Genomic DNA, 10,740 nt, shown 5'->3' on the forward strand with positions numbered 1-10,740 from the left:
TAACCCACTTATCCGACCCAGCCACCCCTGCCTAAAACAACAAAAGGTTGTGATTATGGAGTGCTTACCGTCTATCAGGCACTGTGCTAAACACAGTACGTGGACTGCTTCATACCTCCTCAAGACAGTCTAGAAAGTGGATGGTTTTTAGCCTGCTTTACAGATGAGAATAAAACAAACCTCAGAAAAGTGAAGTAACCTGCCTAAAATAACACAGGAGCCAGAATCCGATCCGAGGGCTGCCTGGGCCCCTCTTTCTATTCCGTCTCCTCATAGGGCACAGTGCAGAGACAGGCAGAAAGCAGGGAGGATACAGGGGGGTCAAGTGGGGAAGAGAGAAGAAGCAGGCTGGGAAGGGCCTTGAACGCTATGCTAAGACACTTGCCCTTACTATCCAGACAACAGGAAGCCATGAAGGGCAGCAGGGTGCTTCGGGGATGAATCACGGGTCGGGTGGGCAGCCAGGCAAACTGGGGTGCCTACCACCGGGAGACTGGGAAATGCACATAACTTCTGGGTCTCCATTTTACCATCTGTATAATGGGGATTATGACAGCTCCCCCTTGCAGGTTTCGGAGGAATGAACATATGCCAGTTCTCACTCCCCAATGACTTGCCACCTTCATCAGACTAAAAGCCAAAGCCAGCACGTGGCCTGCCTACCAGGGTCCATGGTCTGTCCTTACTGCTCGTCTCCTCGCTCTTATTCCACCCCATCTATGTGCTCTTACCACAGGGCTGGGCACTGGCACTCCTTCTGCCTGAAATGCTTTTCCAGACACTTGATGACTCACTCATACTTTTTTCAGCACTTTCTCAAATACAAGGCCATCATTCCCTGAACACTCTACCTAAAAATGTGCCTCCATGAGTCCCTGATCCTGTGCCATTTTTCAGCATCCCACTTACCACTACTGGATCACATATTTGGATGCCACTTGTCACTGCTGGATAACACTATTGTATGACATATTTATTTGTTCACTGTCAATATCTTCAACCGGAGGACAGGGGCACTGTCTCATTCACTGCCCTATTCTCAGTGGCTGGATACGTTTGGCCACCGGAAGAAAGGATGGATGGATGTCCACAAAGGCCTCGCTCACTTCGGTCAGGAGCTTGGGACACAGGTAGGGAGAGAGATGGTTGGACGAGGCAGGTGTCAAGGTTTAGACTGGAGTTCTAGGAGTCAAAGTTTCAACTCTGAGGTTCCTTGGCCCCCTCCGTGGCTAGGCTTGCCCTTTCTCTCCACCTGAGGCTGCCCTAGCCACTTCCTGCTGGGCTGGCCTGATAAATACTGCTCGGGGAGCCCTCACCCACAGAGAGGAAGTGCTGACTCTCAGACCCCCTGGGGCTGGCGCCCCCCCCCTCCCCCGCCCCCAACCCTTCTCCAGAGCAGGTCAGAACCTCCCTAGACTTCCAGAAGTCTCGGAGACCAGCCCCCATCCTTCTGCCTTGCCTACTCCTTCCATGACTCTCTAATACCCAGAGGGGTCAAAGGGCCTCTACCCTCTGGCTCCTGCGTCTTCATTCCTCATCCATCTCATTCCCTCCACTTCCACTGCCTGACACTTTACCTTCAGGTCTTTGCTTATACTGTTCCCTCTGCTTGGAACATCATTCTCTACCCTGCCCTTCAAGTCCAAATGTCACCTGCTCCAGAAAGCATGTGACTCCCATGGTCACAGTCCTGATCAAACCGGGATGTCACTATCTGTGAGTGTGTCACATATACATACACACACACACTCTCACCCCAGACCTGGCTGGGTGTTCCATGAAAGCAGGACCAGGATCTGATTACCCTGCATCCCCACTACCAGCCTGAGGTTAGCACACAGTGAATATCTGTTGATTGATGGGCATCTCGCAGTTTTATACAAGGAAAGCAAGTAGCTCAGGCAAGCGATGACTTGCCTGAGGTCACACTGCAATCAGTGGCCGGAGTGTGGGTAGAACCTGGCCTCTGGCCTCCTAGATCAGGCACTTCTCATTCCCCTCGTGCCTACCCAGTTATAGCTCTAGCCTCCTCCCTACTACACCTCAGCTCTGCCTTCCCCCAGCTATCCATACCCCCAACCACCTGCCCCTTAGGCATTTAGGAACCACCTTATTCAACTCTCCCCTCTTCTAGAAGAGGCAAGTGAGCCCTAGAGAGGTGCAAGAAACTAAACTAACCAGGGCCACACAACAAGTCAGGACCAGGACCTAGGCCCCCCCAGACTGAAGCCCTACCCCTTCCACTAGCCTGTTTCTTGGAAGAACTGGGAGGGGATAGTCCCCTCAGGTAACCTCGAAGTTACTGGAGCAACCCCCCTACTCCACATAGGCGAGGCCGGCCCAGCACTGAAAGATGTGGGTTTCCAGGCCACTGGCAGTAGAGGCAGATGAGTGTCCTGGTTCACGTCCTCAAACAGAAACTGGAACAGAACCACTAGAACAACTAGATGCTTCCTGGGTCTTCACTCTCCCTGGGCTTAGCACATCCACCTTCAGAGCTGAGGAGACAGACAAAGGAGGAAGAGCCCCAGTCTGAGGGGAGACGTAGGACTTCAGCTGAGGCTCTGGCACCCCTTCAGCAAACAGGACAGATCCCACCCCAAAGCCATCCTGTTGTCATCTGGCAAAGCCTAGTCCCCAACCCAGCCCTCTTGGGGGGGAGGGTGGCATTCTCCCCACCAGGCTGCTGGGGTGGCCTTTGGGAACAAACTATGGTATTTCAGCTGCAGACTCACAGGGGCCTGCCAGGATGACAGTCCCCACTCAAACAGATAAAAGGGCACCTGGGTGGCTCAGTTGGTTGAGTGTCTGGCTCCTAATTTCGGCTCAGGTCGTGATCTCACGGTTCATGGGATTGAACCCTGTGTTGAGCTCTGCACTCAGAGAGCAGAGCCTGCTTGGGATTCCCTCTCTCCCTCTCTCCTGTCCCTCCTCTGCTCAGTCTCTCTTTCTTTCAAGATAAATAAATAAACTTAAAAAAAAGCCTCACCAGATTGCACATCAAGGAGCACAAAGCCTGGCACCTCCTACTCCAATCCACTGGGATGTGGAATGCCGAGAACACTTGCGTGCAGGCAAAAATCGCAGGTCCTCCAAGGACGCATCTGGGCCCAGGGGCACACAAGTTCACACATAGACACGCGCACACTGCTTGCCCCGACGGATGTGGAGCAGAAAGGAGATGGGAAGCACAACCCAAGAAGGAGCTTACCCAGCCAGGAAGTCTTCCAGGAGGAGGGCACTTCCCTCATGGGGAGGAAACAGGCCTCCTCCACACAAGGCAGCTCCCACTCTCATGCCCAAGGCCCTTTGAGGGCAGCTGATATGCCCATAGGCTCTGATAGGCACCGGAAGGAGTGGGTGGGGGTGGCAGCGTTGTGAAATATTCAATGGCCCTGAGCCAAGGCCCAGCCTCCCTGCCCGGAGGAGGGGCAGTGTCTGCCTTTGGACTCCCAGGCTCAGGTCTTTATCCACCACTTTGTCAGGGCCCTTGAGCCTGGTTCTGACCCTCCAACATTGGACCTGGGCCTGCTGAACCACATTCCATGTTGGCCCTGGGAGGACCTGGCTCACCCAGCAGTGTGACCCAGACCTTGCTCTGTGACCCAGCCAGCCATCAGCCATCCCTGGGCCTCTCCTCAACCGCATCCTGGTATCCAGGATGACAGCCCCACCGGCAGCAAGTGAAGAGGAGTGGCCCCTGTCTGTTCCCTCCCCATTCTCCACCAAGATGGCTATCTCTTCTGCTACCGCCTAGTCCCTTCCAGGGTCTGGTTCTCAGATATTTTGAAAGGCGACAGCTGGGTGCACATGCTGGAGGAGGCGGTATAGAGAGCCCACAGAGCCTGGAAGCCAGCTGTGCTACGGACCTCCAGAAGCAACCCTGATAAACTCTGGGCCTTGTCTGTCTGGTACCAGCTGGCCAAGGTGTGGCACAGGACTCAGCCTCAACTCAGCATCTACCCGGCCCAATTCGAGGCTTTGCAGGCTCTTGGAAGTCAGAATTTTGGAAATTCAGAAGCTGGGAATCGCCAGCACACGAAGCCTTAGAATCCTTGAATCCCCAATGCTTAGAATCTCAGAGTCCTAAAATTCCAGCTGCCCAATGTGGGGAGAGGGTGGGTGGGAGTGGAGAGGCATGGAGAAGGCCCTCTACCCCAACTCATCTGCCCTGTTTGATTGGCTCCTGTCCAGATCTGTCCACACCTAGAGACTACTGTGGGAGCTGCTGCTTCCTGCCCACCCTCTGAAGATCAAGGGATGCTGAGTTCACTGAAATGACCAGCTCAAAGCCTCTCACTGAACCAGAGGGCAGGAACAGGACTCCAGAGCCCCAGCCCTGGCATTTTGGGGAAAGGAGGTGAAGGGTGAAGAGGATGCCCAGGAGCAGGGCAGTGCCCTCTCGGGCAGTAAGGCAAAGGAGACCCAGGCATACAGAGTAGCAAGATGCAATGATAGCTCCCCGCTCCTGGAGGCTGACCCACCCCAGGACTGGCCCAGCCAGGTCAGACGCCCCCAGGAGCCCCGAGCAGTGGAGATCCCGGGTATGACCCGAGTTCCTTGCCCTGGGAATGGGGACAGAGGAGCAACAGTGAGAGGGCCCAACCCTCCTCTTTCTTCCCCTTGCACGCACATTTTTTGCCCTCACAATGAAGATAATAAGGAAGAGGAATATTTTGCCACATTCCTCCCTCCTGTCATCTGAGTAGCGTGGCCTCTTGACCCCTGAATCGTCCTCCAGAGCCTTCTGGCACTGAGTGCCACACTCTTGACCACAGCTCGTGCCTGCTTCTCGGCCTCTCAGCTCTGGAACCGTGTTTCCCGGGTTTGTTCATCCATGCCATCCAGCTGTTCCACACCCCAAGCACCTTAAGAGGACTCAGGCTCTCGGTTCAGTCAGGGAGAAAGTCTGGACCCTATGACAAGGCAGGTGGGCTGTGTCTGAGGGAAGCTCAGGGCTTCAGAGGCCCAGGAGGCCCCTGACCAGGCCCCAGGTAGGGAGGTGGACTGTTGGCCTCAGAGCCTCTGCCTGGGTGCCGGCTCTAGCTCTCCCTTTCCTCGGCTGAGAGACCACAGACAAGTCACTTAACTTCTATGGACCTCAGTTTCTTCATCAGCAAAATGGAGGCTGGGAGAACCACCGTATTCAACAGAGCCCAGAGCCGACAGAACATGACGGGAGCAATGAGAAGATCTCCAAGAGATGCTCACCCTAGAGCTGGGCCCATGGGGGGGCTCAGGGCTTGCTAGCGGTCAGTCCCGTCTAGAAGCAGGATGCCCCTGCAGGCATGCCATCCTCACAGCTGGGTGCCAGCAGTGTCACTGGACCAGGCAGCCCTCCACTCCCTGACACCCAGGCTGGGAGTTCCCAGGATAGAACCGGGTTGGGATCTCCTCCGTCTGAGCGTCTCCCGGTACTCAGAGTTCTCATTGTAAAGAGGGAGAGATCCAGACTCCCAGCTCTCCTACGTAATGGATGGTCTTAGGAGAATCACTTAACCTTTCTGGGTCTGTTTCCTCATCTGTAAAATGGGAACGGCACAGACTCCACAAGACTATTGCTGAGGATTAAATCAATACAAAATGCTTCCACAGTACTTGGCACATACTAAGTTTCCAAGAAACAGTAGCTACTGCTACTATAATTACTACCATTAAATAATAATTTTGTTATTGAACTGGTCACTTAATTCCACATCCCCTCCCACCCACTCTGATTGTCCCAACAGTCTGGGACAGATGTCCTCATTATAGGACAGATCTTTTCCCTTCTCAACTATGTTCCAAAGGCTGAGACAGAAAAAAATTCCACAGGAAGATCATGTGGAAGGCCAACCATGCACTGCCCCCACCCCCTAGCCGTCCCTGACACCCGAGGTCATCTGCCTCTTTGGGCTGTCCTCCCCAGAGCCCTCATTGGAATGTACAGGTCTGGGGGACCGATGGCAGCAGGGATAAGTGGCCAAGATGTCCTCTCTGATCAGGGCTGGGCATTCTGGTGTTGAGTCAGCAGCAGGCCCTGAGCTTTGTGGGCATTGTACTTGTAGGGGGTCTCTGAGGGCCCTTCATATCCTTCTGCTTAGCACAGAACCCCTTCCTGAAATATGAAACACTCCTCTGTGCAGGGATGTGAAGGGGGATGAGTCTAGCCAGCCTGAGACCAGAAGAGGGGGTGAGAGGGGCCATCCAAGGGACTGGAGTCTACTCCTAAGTGAGGGCTGCGCCTGCTTGGCTGGGGTCACACTGTGCTCAAGCAGCCTTGGCCACCACCCAAGGGAAAGCCCCTCACTGAGTGGGACCCTGGACTGAGCTCAAGGAGTAAGGTCAGGGTAGGGGAAGAGGAAATCAGGCCAAAGGAAGCAAACAAACTCCTGGGTCCTGACCCTGCCTCTACCACTTATTTGCTATAATTTTAGGCAAATTACTTATCCTCCCTATGCTTCAGTCTTTTTATCTGCAGAGCGGTACACAACCTCTAGGGTTTCGGGAGGATGAAAGTGGTTAATATACATGAAAGTGCCCACGCCAGTGCTATGTGCCTATTTACTGACATCTTTCTGGCAGATGTGATTACTCAGCTCTTTCTGTCTCTTCCCCTGTGTTACAGGAGGGTGATCCCTGTCTCATGGAACGATGTGAAGTTAAATAAAAGGACAAATGGTGCAGCTCCAGGCACATGATAGGTACTCTAGGTACTCAAATCAAGGAGAGCTCCCTCCCTTTCCCTCTTCTTTCCCCATGAGGGCCCAGACTAGGAGTCTGATCAGTCCTGACCCCCACCAAGGCTCAGTGTGTGATCCTGGTCTGATCTTTGACCCTTGGCCTCAGTCTCCCCATCTGTGAAAAAAGCTTCAGGGCTAACTGGTCTCTGAGTGTACATGACCATATTATCTGCTCCCACCTCCATTCCCTCCTTCCTTCTTCACTTCCAGCTCATGGCCTACAGCATCCCCTTCTGCTGCACAGAACCCTTGGGAGCCTAAATTTGGGTGGAGGGACAGCTGGTGGGCAAGAGGTATGAGCCCTCAAGCAACCCAGGGCCTGTCTCAGGCTCCCAAGGGTTAAGATCCAGAGTGAAGGGCGGGGGGTGGGGGGTGCGCGGCAGGGTCAGAGCTGGACAGGCGGGCCTGGAGCCCAGGGCCTGCCTCCCCTCCCCCCACCCTGGGAACAGAGGCTACTTGTTTGGGCATCAGCCGGCCCGGCTTTGAGCTTGGCTAAAGGAAGAGTGGGGTGGGGTGGAGAGGGCCCCTGAGAATAGAGGGGACTCCCCTCTCTTCAGCGGATGTCCTACTCTGACACTAGGCTAGTCCACCACTAGCCCCTAGGACTCTCAGAGGCCCCTTACCCATCTGAACCAACCCCTCCCTCTAGGTTCTCACTTCATTCAAACACTCATTGCCATGGACAGGATTTAGACTCGGGCCCTAATTCTTACATCATCAGGCTTTCTCTGGAGCATGAGACCAGAGCTTATCACCCCATCCTGCAGATGGGGAAATGGAGGCTCTGAGAAGTTTGGGGACTCCCAGAGTCACATAGTGTTTGGTGGCTATACAGGGACTATCCCACCTCCCAGTCATCCCCATGGCTCTGCAGGCCCCTTCCCCACAGAGCTCCAAGGAGACCCTTCCTAAGCTGTGCCCCTATACAGGACTGAAAGGCTAGGCAGGAGGAGATAAACAGCCCACCTGTGAAGTCCCAAAGGACCTAGGAGATTTGGATGGGGAGAAAAGTTCTAGAGAAAGTGGGTGGGGAAGACAAGCAACCTGCACAAAAGGCTGAGGTTTCAAGTGCACAGAAGCATGACTGGAGCCTGAGAGGTGGTGGGGTGTGGCTAGAGCTGAATGCGAAGGCCTCAATGACCCCAGTGAAGCGTGCGGGCAATCAGGGCCCCTAGTGGCCTCTGCCCACTTCTACCTCACCTTTTGCCCCACTCCTGTGAGCAAGTGGTGAATGGGGAGGCTGGGTCTGCACAATCCCGAACCAGCCAGGGAACACAGGGATGCGTTCTCTCTACACCTCGCCATTCCTCAAATATACATACCATGGACATCCTGCTTCTGCACAAGCTGTGCTATCCTCTGGAAGGTCCTTATCCTTGGTAATTGCCACTTAACTGCCGAGGCCCATTCCAGGCATCTCTTCTTCCCTAGGCCTCCAAGAGTCCCAGTCCCCAATTCTATCTCAGAACCTGTCTGCACTTGTCTCCGTGACTCTGTAATGAGCTTGCTGGGAGGTCTCCCCTAACCTAGACACTCTCTGATCTCCAAAGACAGACATCCTGGATGCCTCAGTCTGGACCTCCTTGGTGCTCAGCATGCAGACAAATCCTTTCTGAGTACCTGCACAAATCTGTGCCACCCTGTAGTACTTCCCCACCCCCAACCAAGCCCGGAGATCAGGGAAGGCTCCCCAGGGCAGGAACTTTGGAGGAGGGAAATGCATATGCCAGAAGCCACACTGTAATGGCTCCTGACCAGAGTTCCCCAAACACCAAACACCCACCCCATGTCCCCCAGGCTGCACTCCAAGCCAGCTCTCTGCAGCGCCAATAACCCACTCCAAGCTTGACCCCATTATGTGAACACACACCTCCTCTTTTTCCAGCAACTGGGCCAGGTAGGGGCTCTTGGGACGTCATGCCTCCATTTACTGGTGGGGAATTGAGTTGCAGAGACCGGAAGTTGTCTGCCCAAGGTCACTGGAGGCCCAGGTACAGGGCATAGGGTCATAAGAATGCTCAGGGCTGTAAGGGTCTCCGCGGTGAGAGCCACTGAAGCCTTCATTTCACAGGTAAGAAAAGCAAGGCGCCGGGGGTTCTGGCTGGCTCCGGCTCCTAGGAGCCTTCATACCAAAGGACTAAGAGCTGGAAGCCCCCTGTCCTGCCGGTTCGTCCTCCTCCCTGCCATCTCTAGCCTGACTACACATTCTCAGGAGGCGGCCCTCACCCCAATGACTAGACACTAACGACAACTTACAAAAGAAACGCCCGCGGAAGTAGAGCCGAGCGCACAGTCGGCGTGCGGCCTCGGCGTTCCCTTCTGCGAAATGGGGAAACTCCGGACAACACCTGCGGAAACAGCGGCGGACGGAGAGGCCCCAGCAGTCGCACCTACCTGTTCTGGGCGAAGATTCCCCGTGCGGACCCGGGGACNTGCTTCCGCCCGCCCCACGTGATGCCCCAGGGAGCGGAGGGCGGGGAAGGGACAGGGACCCGCCCCCTCCTCGGCCCCGCCTAGTAGCGATCTTTTAAGTCCGCTGTTCTGGCCCGCCTAGCGGACGGGTCAGACTGTTTCCTCAGGCCCTCTCGCTGCTTGGAGGTCTGTTCTCTGTCTCTTGAGGCTCAGTTCTACTTCCACCACCGCTGCCCGCTGAGTCTCCATCTCTTCCTGAGACTCCCTGACTCTTGCCACCCTTCTGGAGATTCTACACCCTCACTCCCACCCCTCACTCCCACCCCAGTCCCGCCCCAGGGGACCAGACCCCCAGGGTGGAAAGGGACATTTGGAGGCAGAACGACCTATGTCCCCGACCTCCTCCTCCAGGGAGTCCTTTCCCACCTCATTCTCTGAGGATAACCCACTTCCCTCCCTGGGCCCACATCCCCATGGGGTAGGGTGGTGCAGAAGAGTCCTACCCAGTCAGAGAGCTCAAGGATCCCTTGGCAGAAGGCTGCCTACAGCCTGAGGTCCTGGCAAGACTGGCCAAGGGATATTGGGAGATTTCTGCCTATCCTGCCAGCACATACACAGATGAGGGCCCTGGATTTGGCAGTAATTCCTGGGTCCTGGGTCCCTGTCACCTCTGGGGCCAGCCAAGCCAAAGACCTTAACTTCTTAACTTTTCTATTTCTCCAAATGCCCAATGGAGATATTTGGAAAAACAGCTCTCACCAAGATGGGACATGGGGGTTGACTCTGAAATTAGAAGCCATTAATTTGAGCACCTACTACATGCTGGGCCCAGTGCTTTTACCTAAATCCTCATACCTCTCCTTGAAGGCAAAAAATCACTCAGGTTAGGGATTAGAAGATTAAGCTTCGAAAAGTTCCAGGACTTGTTTAAAGTTACAAAGCCAGTATTGGGCAACCCTGGGATTGGAACCCAAGTCTTAGTGAGTTATAGAATCTCTTGCCAACCCTCCCCTGAACACTCACCCTGTTCCCCTAGAAAAGAATTGATGCCAAGTAGGCTGTGTCTTCCTGACAAGGCTAAGGCAAGTCATTTCTCAGGAGGGGAGGACAGGGCCAAACCTTGGAGCAAACTTCCCAGTCCCAAATTCATATGGGGTATAAAAACACTGGAGAGGGGCAGAGCATAGAGCCTTCCTCCCAGCCTGAAAGCAGGGATGTCCCTTAGGCATCCTCAGACAGGATGTCTCTCTGTTCCTGGAGGCCACAGAGAACAGGTGAGGTGCAGGCATCCCTCTAGAAATCAAAGCCTAGAGTTCCAAGCAGTCAGACAGAACACAGTACCAGGGACTGGCATCTGACCACTGGCAAAGCCCCGGGAGCCCCACCTTTTCTGTTAACGCAGGGCTGAGGTCTTCAAAGCACACCAGGGAAGGCTCAAATCACAGCACCTAGTCCCTCCAGTGCAATGGAGTCTGATGACCCTCACCTTTAACCCCCAACCTTCCAACCTTCACTCTGAGGCCCACAGCTCTGTGGTCTGAGACCCAGGAATCTCTCTCCCTTCCTTATGTGATGGCTGGAGAGTGTCAGAACCTCTACCAATGCA

At 54.6% G+C, this 10,740-nt stretch overlaps 1 protein-coding gene across 5 annotated transcripts in view; it reads right to left on the reverse strand.

Annotated features, from left to right (window-relative positions):
• The window catches only part of ARAP1 (ArfGAP with RhoGAP domain, ankyrin repeat and PH domain 1), a 66,696-nt gene extending 57,540 nt beyond the window's left edge, over positions 1–9,156 (reverse strand). For 4 of the 5 annotated variants that reach the window (XM_077762240.1, XM_077762239.1, XM_077762238.1 and 1 more), the window contains exon 1: positions 9,117–9,156. The gene's annotated coding sequence lies outside the window, so the exon portion shown is untranslated. Of the gene's footprint in view, positions 1–3,211; positions 3,231–9,116 lie in introns of those variants that run through there. The other variant, XM_077762237.1, reaches the window with a different exon arrangement.
• Between the last annotated feature and the right edge of the window lie 1,584 nt (positions 9,157–10,740).

Source organism: Crocuta crocuta, unplaced genomic scaffold (genome assembly GCF_008692635.1).
Source record: "Crocuta crocuta isolate KB4526 unplaced genomic scaffold, BGI_CrCroc_1.0 scaffold306, whole genome shotgun sequence".
In the NCBI taxonomy this organism is placed as follows: Eukaryota; Metazoa; Chordata; class Mammalia; order Carnivora; family Hyaenidae; genus Crocuta; species Crocuta crocuta.